Here is a 10000-nt window from a genome sequence, read left to right as displayed (position 1 = left end):
GGAAACTTTGTCTACTTGTTTTTGGAGACATTGTTGAAAGAGAGGGGTACTGTCAGAGTATGGGGCTTTTGGGGGAATCAATTAATCAATTCAACATCTTCATTATTGGTCATGGTGAGCCTGAAATAAATGGGGAGAGAAAACAGTCTACCTCTCAGGATCTCCATGCGGGGTAAGGGCTAGACAATTAACCAAGGGAATATTGTGTCCATGGGTCATGGAGGCTGTTCATGACTGATAAAAAGCCCGCCTGTCATCCTTTAAGCACAGCCCTCACACCTTAGGAAGTGGACAGAAGAAGGGGATGATGAAGAAGAAAAGGAAAGGAAAGGGGGAGATGAAAAGACCATGCAAAATTAGTGAGGCAAGGGCTGAGGTCCAAGGTAGGGGGGGTCCCCTATATTGAGCCCCAGTTTCCATTTCCTAAGCCCCCCACAACAAAAATGAGCAAGGGATTTGGGGGGAACTTGCATGTGAAAGTTAAAATAGTTATCCTTCTAGTTTCTTTGTATACTTCATGAGGCACCTGTACTGTGCTGCATCATCTGCATGTTTACAACTGTCACAGAGTTGACATTATTTATATAAATATCAGTTTTAGTTTTATGTGCATATAAATCACGATAAAGAGTAAGAGGCCCTAGAGGTACAGAGCCATGGCCCACTAGCATGTGGACAAGCTCTGGCTTCATTCTTACTTCTGCTCCCAGCACCCTTGGGGTTAAGAGGCAAATTCAGGAAGATAGCCTTTGTTAACCCACCCCCTGTGACAACTTACAGGTAAACAGAGAAGCTTGAGGGAGGGGGACACATATCATACCCCTTAGTCCATAAGTGAGGGAGACAGGGTCCCAGTGGGAGGGTGACTACTGGGATGCAGTTGACAATTTTGCTCCGAATGGTTTTAAAGATATGCATTGCCCATGTACAGGACACTTGCCAGCGAGCAGTAACTTTGAATGTGTCGTCACAAACACACACACAAAGTTGAAAGGAAAGATTTGAAGCCTCAAATCTTATTTTCATTATAAACATTATAATTACTATAATGTTATAAACGTTTTTCACAGCAAAATAAGATAACGGAAAAAAATATTCTTGAATCAATGAAAAGGGTGAACGGACACACTGGTGACTTAGTACAAATGTAGTCATATATGTGTGAAAATAATTAAATAAGTAAACTCACAGTGGGCATGGCATGTACGTACATGCCATGCCCGTCAGCAAGAGGTTAAATTGCTGATATGGAGTCTGATACTTTGGTGTTCTAAATGTATTTTAGTTGTTGTTCTATGGGGGGGGGGGGGGGAAATTGGTTGTTATTATTTTTGTATAGTCTTGAAGTTTACAGATTGTTGTAGTGTTTCTGTTTTGTATGTAACCTGAAGGTCAAAAGAACTGCTGTGATTAGGTGCAGCGTCTAATAAGTACACACTGGCTCAATAGGTATTTGGCATTTAATAGGGAATAGAGAAAGAAAATGGCACTTTCTTACAAAAACCTAGTGATAAATTTTTGTTACTGTGGTGTAGTTACTTTTACTTTAACTTTCAAGGACATATGAGCCACTAAAATATATATTAGATCTGCATAGATCTGCATAAGAATTCTGGCTCAAGGCCAGTATGATGGGAATGACTCACAATGAGTGTACAAAGCTCCTGGAGAGTGATCAGACTCAGTGGGCATTTAGAAAGGGCTCTTTTCCCATTGATAAAGGAGAGTGGAGTGAACCATCCATGAGCCATGACTGAAAGGGCTCCAGCTCCAGGAAGGACACTATTTCTGAGCTAAGGATCCTATTCCTGCCCACCGTGACCAGTGGCACAGATATTACAGAAAATTGAACATTACAATAACAAAATACAGAAAACTGAAAATGCTACAAATAATCAAATGTTACTTATCATTATTTTGGTTACAATGAGTTAAGACTAACTAGCAAGATGATATACAGTCTGTGCTAGAAAATTTGTCTATTACCATCTGGACACAGTATATGAAATTACAAAAATAAATATTGGAAAATGGCAAAAAAGCAAAACAAGCTTATGCAGAGAGAGATGAGAATATTGCAAGGGTTAGGCAAGGAGTCTTGGCATCGCACTTGAGTGTTCATGTGTGCCCGGCCAACAAGCCACAGACCTGTAAAAGTAGCTACTCAAGTGAACCTAATGCAAGGTTTTTGGCTACGTATGGACAGCAAAGCAACCCAGATCTAAGACCTTACAGGGACCATTAAGAACCTCTGAAACTCAAGCCAATTTTTATATATTTTTTAACATATACATATCTATTCCTTCCCGTCCTTGTTGTTACCATCCATCCTTGCCCTTTTCCTACACGATAACCCACCAGTGCCACCTGACTCAACACACATACATACATGCACATACATATATACCCAGGGAATGGCATCTTGGAATAGCTCATGGTATGGGAATTAGTATTAGTATGCTTTCAAGGTAACTTGCCATGAGTGCTCTAATGCTTAATCTAGTTTATGATTTCACTTGTTTTTCATTCTGTTCTGTTATTTTTTTTATACTAATTAGACTTACACTGTCTTACATTACATGACACATAGCTCACACCTTAACATACCTTACACTATTGCTTTTGATTTGTTTTAATTTGTTTCTCACTTCTTTTTGGTTGATTTTACATAGGTGGTCAGGTACATAACTTAAGATTTTTATCCAGCTATTTTTATCAAAAATTTTGGTTTTCATATTTAATTACAAGCAGGCAACTTTCTATTAGGTGTTCCCTTACCTTTAGCTGTTTATTTTTATGTTTGTCATTTTTACATTTTATTTTGTCATTTTATATTCACTTCACCCGAGACTTATTTTCTTTTGCTTTTAATTAATTTCTTAAAGGTAAAGTTTGATGCACCTTTTTATTTTATTGAATATTGTTTTAGATGTATTCATATTATGTAATTAACTGTTTTCTTTTACTTACAGAGATTTCTTTTATAATTCTTTTTATGTTTAAATATTTCCTTTTACTGAAAATATTACTTATCTCGGATGAGACAAAAGTCAAAACTGTATGCCCTGTGTGTTGGGTTGAAATCTTTTCCATTACAAAATAAAGTGTATCAGCCAGGTTACCACCCCTTTCCCAAAATTTATTCTGGAATACCGTAACTAGAAAAAAGAAAAAAAAATACTATAAAGGTGATAAATGAGCCTTTCCGCATGTTTTACTTGCACACAGTTAAGAACTGGGATGTATATAATTATTTTTGCTATAATGACCTTATCTGGTACCAATTAACTTTATCTTGATCTGCATAAATACATTCTCTTTTTATTATTCTTGCTATTATCATTACAATCAAACTTATTATTATTGTACTTTAATTCACCATTATTATAAATATTATCACTAATGTTATACTACCTGTGTTTTTTTCTTTTTCTTATTTTTTACCCAACACAAAGCTTTTCCACTGTTACCCAACTAAAGATCTGCAGGGGGATGTAGTGTACTTTGGAGGGACCGAACAGGCCCAGTTCTGGCCCCTAAGCCACCTATTGGGGTACCTCTGGCTCACAGAACCCCTACAGGGGTCAGCAAATTACTCAAAGCATGTTTACATTTGCGTGTTATCCTATGAAACTCTGCCAAAGGTTTGCTGAATGTTGTCAGAAGAGCAGCTATTTTTAACATTTTAATTTTAAAAAATTGGCCCAAAGTTCCCAAAGCTCTCCCCAATATATATATTTTCAAATATCAGTTGGTTCTTATCCAGAACCACAAAAGATCTAATGCTTTCTCTACAGTCAGAATATGTGAAAAAATAGTAGTGAACTGGTTTGAATTTTGTAATGTAAGATTGCTAAAACATTGAGCAAGAAACTCTCCAGATCTAAATCACGTAGAGAACCTCTGAACATATACGAAGTACCATTTAATGGACAAGGATACATCCTTCATCCTGTGCCTTCCAGCCACCATGCAGGGCATTTGGAACAATATCAAGCCTGAATAGTTACAGCACCTAGCCAATTCCCTTCCAAAGCAGCTTTAAATGGTCAAGAAAAGTCCCATCAATTTTCAATTTCAGTCAGTATCCCCTTTAGCACCATTTTCTACTGCATTAATCGTCCTCTCCAAAGGTGAGACTCGTGTTTACAAGATCGGTGCCTTCCGCCACCACCAGTAGTGTGTGTGTATATGTATTAAAATACCTCTGTTCACTTGAACTTTGTTCCATAGTGTGCTTTCCCTCTCCCCCAAAAATTTGGGTGAACAATTTTGTTGTGCAATGCAGCTACTTGTTTATTATCACCACTGAGGCTTGTCATGAAAGAAATGAATTTATTAGCTGATTGAGAATGTAACAAGGGGTTGAAACTGTTGTAGAGGAATTCTTTATTACTCATACATTTATGACTAATAAAGATACAAAAGGTAATATCAAAAATAAGTTGTAATTCTAACAGAAATGCTTTTAAGGCTTAAAGTTGGCAATCTTCTTGGTTGTCTACAAACTGGCTGCAAGGTGAAATAAGCTTCCTCCAATCCTCTCCCTCTTCTCGAGATTTTGCTGTGCAAAGCATTCCACTATGCCCAATAGAATGCAGGGAATGTCTCTCTCACACTCTCACACACACACACACACACACACACACACACACACACACACACACACACACACACACACACACACACACACACACACACACACACACACACACACACACAACCATATATGTATAAAAATATTTACATAGTTATCATAAAGGGAAAAACTATATTAACTTATACATGAAAGAATCTGCTAAGGCAAATAATAACATCAAAAACAAAGAAAATCAATTTTCAAGAAAATAGGATATGACAAATGTGGCATGGAGAATAAGTCCACAGCAATTGTGTGGGGGTCCAGGGGTAGAGCCCCCTTTTAGGAAATACAGCAACAGGGTGGCGGTCTACATCTATAATTCCATATTACAAATTATGACAAAAATACTGACTAGTATATGCATGTGGCTGGGAAAAAGGATAATCACAGTTCCATGTATAAAGAAATATAGGTTAATGTCACCAAGAATGAGGCACAAAGATAGAGGGAAATGGACACTGCCATCTTATAGAGTAATAAACACTGGTACAGCTGCTCCATCCTCATATTTACCGTGATATTTCAAAAATATCTGCTGCATACCACCACTCAGACCAAGTCACCCTCAGAACCAAAGTTCTTAATGTTGTGTCTGCTGCAAATTGGCAGGAAGTTCGACAATAAGTAATATAAGGTAGTGGTAAAGTTGGGTAATAAAACCTACATGAAAGGATAGAACAATACAAACCAAGACAAAGTTCTTCTATGGCAATATGTGTGCAAATGCTTCTCAAGGTGCTATACATAAAAGAAAAGAGAAGATCCCCGAATTTTGGCTAAGTTGCGCATCTTTTTTACATTGCGTGGGTGAATTCTGGATGCATATATTACCACGTGGGTCCAGGGGGCTTTGCTAGGTGTATATATTACCACGGGGGTCCAGGAGGCATAGCCCCCTGGCTAAGAGTATACATTACCACGGGGTAATGCCAAGATTCCCTAGTTAGGGGGCTCTGCCCCCTAACCACGATGTTAGGTTAGGTTGGATGTTGGGTTAGGATGTTTTGTTTGACGACCACGGGGGTCCTGTTTAACCCCATAATTTCCCTGATAAACTTCATGCTCTCCCCTGCCACTGGGACTATCAAAACTAGATTGTCAATGGAGATGGTGATCATATCTCCTCAACGATTCATTTGCACAAAGAACAATGCCTAAAATCATTGAAAGCAGTGGATTTCATGCAGAAAAATATCAAAATTGTTTCAAAAGTAACCCAAAACCCTCTTCTACAAATTTACTGGAAGTTCTAATAAAGGAGGGGGGTAGAGGGGGCTTGCACCTGTCTAGGGAATGAATAGAAGGTAGGAATGGTTGGGTTTGGATTTTGGGTTTGCATGATAGCCTGGTTTTGGGACTTTGTCTCTGGAGGGTGCATCCTTTCAGTAACAAATACCAAAATAAATAAATACAAAACATTCATGGTCAGAATACCCAAATTCCAGTTTAGTAATCCTATCTAAGTTAAAAGTTGACTAGACACGAGGCAATTTCGACATCATTCGAGCTCTGAACACGATGCATTCACGCTCTTTGAAATTCAGACTCGCCTAAACTTCTAATCCCCGCTTTTTGATCTGCATCTCCCGTGCGAGCCTGGAGGACCCTCCATGTGACTCCAAACAGACCAAAAGAATCTAGCACTCCTCACACGTGACCAGCCAAATTCCACCCATGGCACTTACCCCGCACTCTGCAGGAGGCTTAGACACGAGTTTCCCCAATGTCTCCTTCTTCTTTCTTCCTTTAAGGGCTTTGGTTTTCCCCAAAGGCACGGCGGTTGCTCTGGTGCGGCCGCAGCGTTGCCAACGGCCAGCGCTGCCGAGCCCTCGCGCCCTGAAGGCGGTGCAGGAAAATCGTGGAAGACTGTCAGAGCCAGACAGTGCCAGTGGGCATGAGACACGATAAAGCTAAAAGTGTCTCATTCCATCCATTCTCTACCCTTGTTAAGTTAACATAGAGCAACTTTGAAATAATCATCATAGGGGGGCTGCGTCCCCCGATGATGTGATGAACCTTAAAATAGAGAATGTATCACTGTTTGACAGATGCTTTTTGCATTCTGCATGTACTTTTATGTCTACAAAGTTTTGCTGTTTGACAGATGCTCTTTGCATTTTGCATGCACTTCTATGTCAACAAAGTTTTGCTCTCAACGCTGATGGACAAAACTTGCAATTAACACTGTTTCCATTACAAAGTTTTGCTCTCAACGCTGATGGACAAAACTTGCAATTAACACTGTTTCCATTACTTGAAATTTCTGTTACCCAGTGCTTCCCAGACTTTTGCGCAAAATTGTTTCTGGCATATTGATGTAACTGATCTAGCACAAAAGGTGAACAAGGCGTCGGCTTTCGCAACACACAGCATGGGGTGATTCAGACTATTGAAATCCGTAATGTGGCTGTCGATCATGGGCCTGCATCACGAAAAGAACCGTTTCCCCGTTCTCATAAATGTTAGTAGTAATAATAACTTCATTGGCTTACACTGCATGTACGTTAAAAATGATTGGATTTTGTTGTCGTATTCAGTCACCAACAAAATAAATATATATATTCTTTGGCCAGATATAACCAAAGACTTCAGAATTGGCATCACTGCGGGTCGGTTATCCACTGAAGAATTCTTCGAACTTTTTTCAGTTTCGATACTGGTACATATGTATATTGCGTGCATGGAGATACAGTTACTTTTATTCATAAACATATATACTCTTTACTTATAATGGATGTGTGTATATCTATGTGTGAATATATATATATATATATATATATATATATATATATATATATATATATATATATATATATATATGTGAGTGTGTGTGTGTGTGTGTGTGTGTGTGTGTGTGTGTGTGTGTGTGTGTGTGTGTGTGTGTGTGTGTGTGTGTGTGCGTGTGTGTGTGTGTGTGTGTGTGTGTGTGTGTGTGTGTGTGTGTGTGTGTGTGTGTGTGTGTGTGTGTGTGTGTGTGTGTGCGTGTGTGTGTGCGTGTGTGTGCGTGTGTGTGTGCGTGTGTGTGTGTGCGTGCGTGCGTGCGTGCGAGTGAATGAGTGTTGGTGTGTGTGTGTGTGTGTGTGTGTGTGTGTGTGTGTGTGTGTGTGTGTGTGTGTGTGTGTGTGTGTGTGTGTGTGTGTGTGTGTGTGTCTGTATTAGGCTGGCTAAGGCCTGACAACAATCTTAGTATTGCTTTACGGCAATACTCTCGTGAGTCAGTCAAAGGTTATTTCAGGTAGATTTATAGTAAACTCCGCACTAATACTATAGAGATAATCTTAAATCTATCTTTATAGTTCTTACGTTTAATTACGCAGTTTTCTGCTAGTGAGTTCCAGGAGTCAACACTAATTCACCTTTCCTCAATGATGCTCCAAGCTGAACTGCCTCCAAGGAGGGCAGACCCAGCGATGCAAGGTCACCTGCATGAGGGCCTGGTTGTTCGGTTGTATGGATGCTGAGGTGCCGGTTTCAGGAGGCGATTTGGTATTTTGGTCCTTATCTCGAGTTAAAGTGACCACTAAGATCGTCCACAAGTACTGGACCCCTAACATAAACACAACTTCTTCAACTACAGCCTCAATACCATCAAACTCTATTTTGTGGTTTTATTCTCTCAGATTTTACTATCGTCATAAGTAACTGAGGATTGCATTTTATCTACTAATGCATCAAATGTAGCATAACTAGAGTGTCTGCTTCTGGCCGATAACATATATATGTGTGTGTGTGTATGTATATATATATATATATATATATATATATATATATATATACAAGATGTGTACATATATGTGTGTATATATGTGTATATACATATATGCGTATATATTATATATATATATATATATATATATATATATATATATATATATATATATATATATATATAAGCACACATACAAAAATGAACACATTCGTATTGAATGTGTCCAGTATTGTATGTGTGCGTGTTTAGCAGTAGATTCAGATACCTAGAATAAGTATTCAGAACATTTCTAGACACATTTTTTACAATATATCATAGACCACTTCAAACACACGTGGATGCATATAAAAAGTAGACTTTTCCATACACTGGGATAAGATTATAGTGTGCTATACAATAAATTAATATCTTGTTGCATAACATCCTGTGTAGAACATATTTTGCACATGCATCATACTATAAAAAAATATCGCCGTTCTGGATACATTCTATATAATATTTGATTTACCGACCATGAAACATCAAACGAGCATCTATAAGTTTATGGACTGTATTTATTATTCAGTTAGATTTTGTTAAAATATAACTAAGAACACTATAGGAATATCTTAAGTATAAACGTGACTAGTTAAGGCATTTATTTATGTAAATACTAATCTAAAATATAAAGGAAGTAGACCCTCAATTGATGAAGTCCATTTGTAACCCAACGTAATCAACTCGATTTAAAGGCTGTGGCTCAGAGTCTCTCCTGTTGCGGCGATAGCCACGATAGCCTGTGTTATTTTAAATCAAAAGTGACGTCTCGGATGAGAGGAAGCATTGGGAAGAACTTGTAACGTGAATTGAGATCTTACGAACAAGACTAAGCGTTGAGAAGGTAAACGGATTACAAACACTTTGAATGCCGAATTCAAATTCTTTGTTTCTCCTATATTGCTTATCGAATTGTTTTTTGAAACCGGAATTGCGTGATTATTGATCAGGGAATTAGGATAATTCCCTAGCCCCATATTTCCCCATTAGGGACTTTCCCCTTGAACACCCCCTCAATTCCTGTGAACTTACTCTCAGCACTACTTTAGTCATTACCAATTTTCTTCATTTCTGATGTTATTCTTTGCCTGTGCAGATTATTTCAAATATTAAGGAGTAGTTTTTCCCATTCTTTATCTAGTTAATGTATACCCATGTATTACAAGTTGCACATCTTCCTTATTATCAACTTACCCAATGCCGCCAGGGAAAATACTGTGCCTATTTTCTAAATTTTGTGTGAAATGTCTGTCCATAGATGGCTCTGCTAGTGCTTAGCCATAAAGTAGACCTTGTGACCGTACGTGATTTGAAATGGCGGGAAAAACGTATTTTTTGCTAGTGCTATGAATATCGATGGTGTTATTCTTATTATAAATATTATAATTATTATAATGATTTTTAACATTAGTAACAGCAAAATAAGATAACGTAAAATATTTCTTAAATCAAAGAAAAGGGTGAACGGGCAAGATGGGCCATACTAGTAACTGGCTCATTGATGACTTAGTACAAGTGTAGCCATCTATGTGTAAAAACAATCAAACAAGTACTTACAGTGGGCATAGCACGTCTGTACATGTCATACCCGTTGGCATTGGGTGAAGGGGAAA

At 38.1% G+C, this 10000-nt stretch overlaps 2 protein-coding genes across 4 annotated transcripts in view; one reads left to right on the top strand and one right to left on the bottom strand.

Annotated features, from left to right (window-relative positions):
* Positions 1-8058, bottom strand: part of LOC125027213 (protein ZNRD2-like) — a 21073-nt gene extending 13015 nt beyond the window's left edge. The window contains exon 1 of one of the 3 annotated variants that reach the window (XM_047616156.1): positions 7946-8058. The gene's annotated coding sequence lies outside the window, so the exon portion shown is untranslated. The other 2 variants (XM_047616154.1, XM_047616155.1) reach the window with 2 other exon arrangements.
* A 978-nt stretch (positions 8059-9036) lies between these two features.
* Positions 9037-10000, top strand: part of LOC125027198 (cuticle collagen 13-like) — a 21500-nt gene continuing 20536 nt past the window's right edge. Inside the window, exon 1 of the mRNA XM_047616122.1 lies at positions 9037-9231. The gene's annotated coding sequence lies outside the window, so the exon portion shown is untranslated. The remainder of the gene's footprint in view (positions 9232-10000) is intronic.

This window comes from Penaeus chinensis, chromosome 7 (assembly GCF_019202785.1).
Source record: "Penaeus chinensis breed Huanghai No. 1 chromosome 7, ASM1920278v2, whole genome shotgun sequence".
Lineage (NCBI taxonomy): Eukaryota > Metazoa > Arthropoda > Malacostraca > Decapoda > Penaeidae > Penaeus > Penaeus chinensis.
Note: the sequence above shows the minus strand (reverse complement) of the source record. Positions and strands in the feature narration are given on the sequence as shown.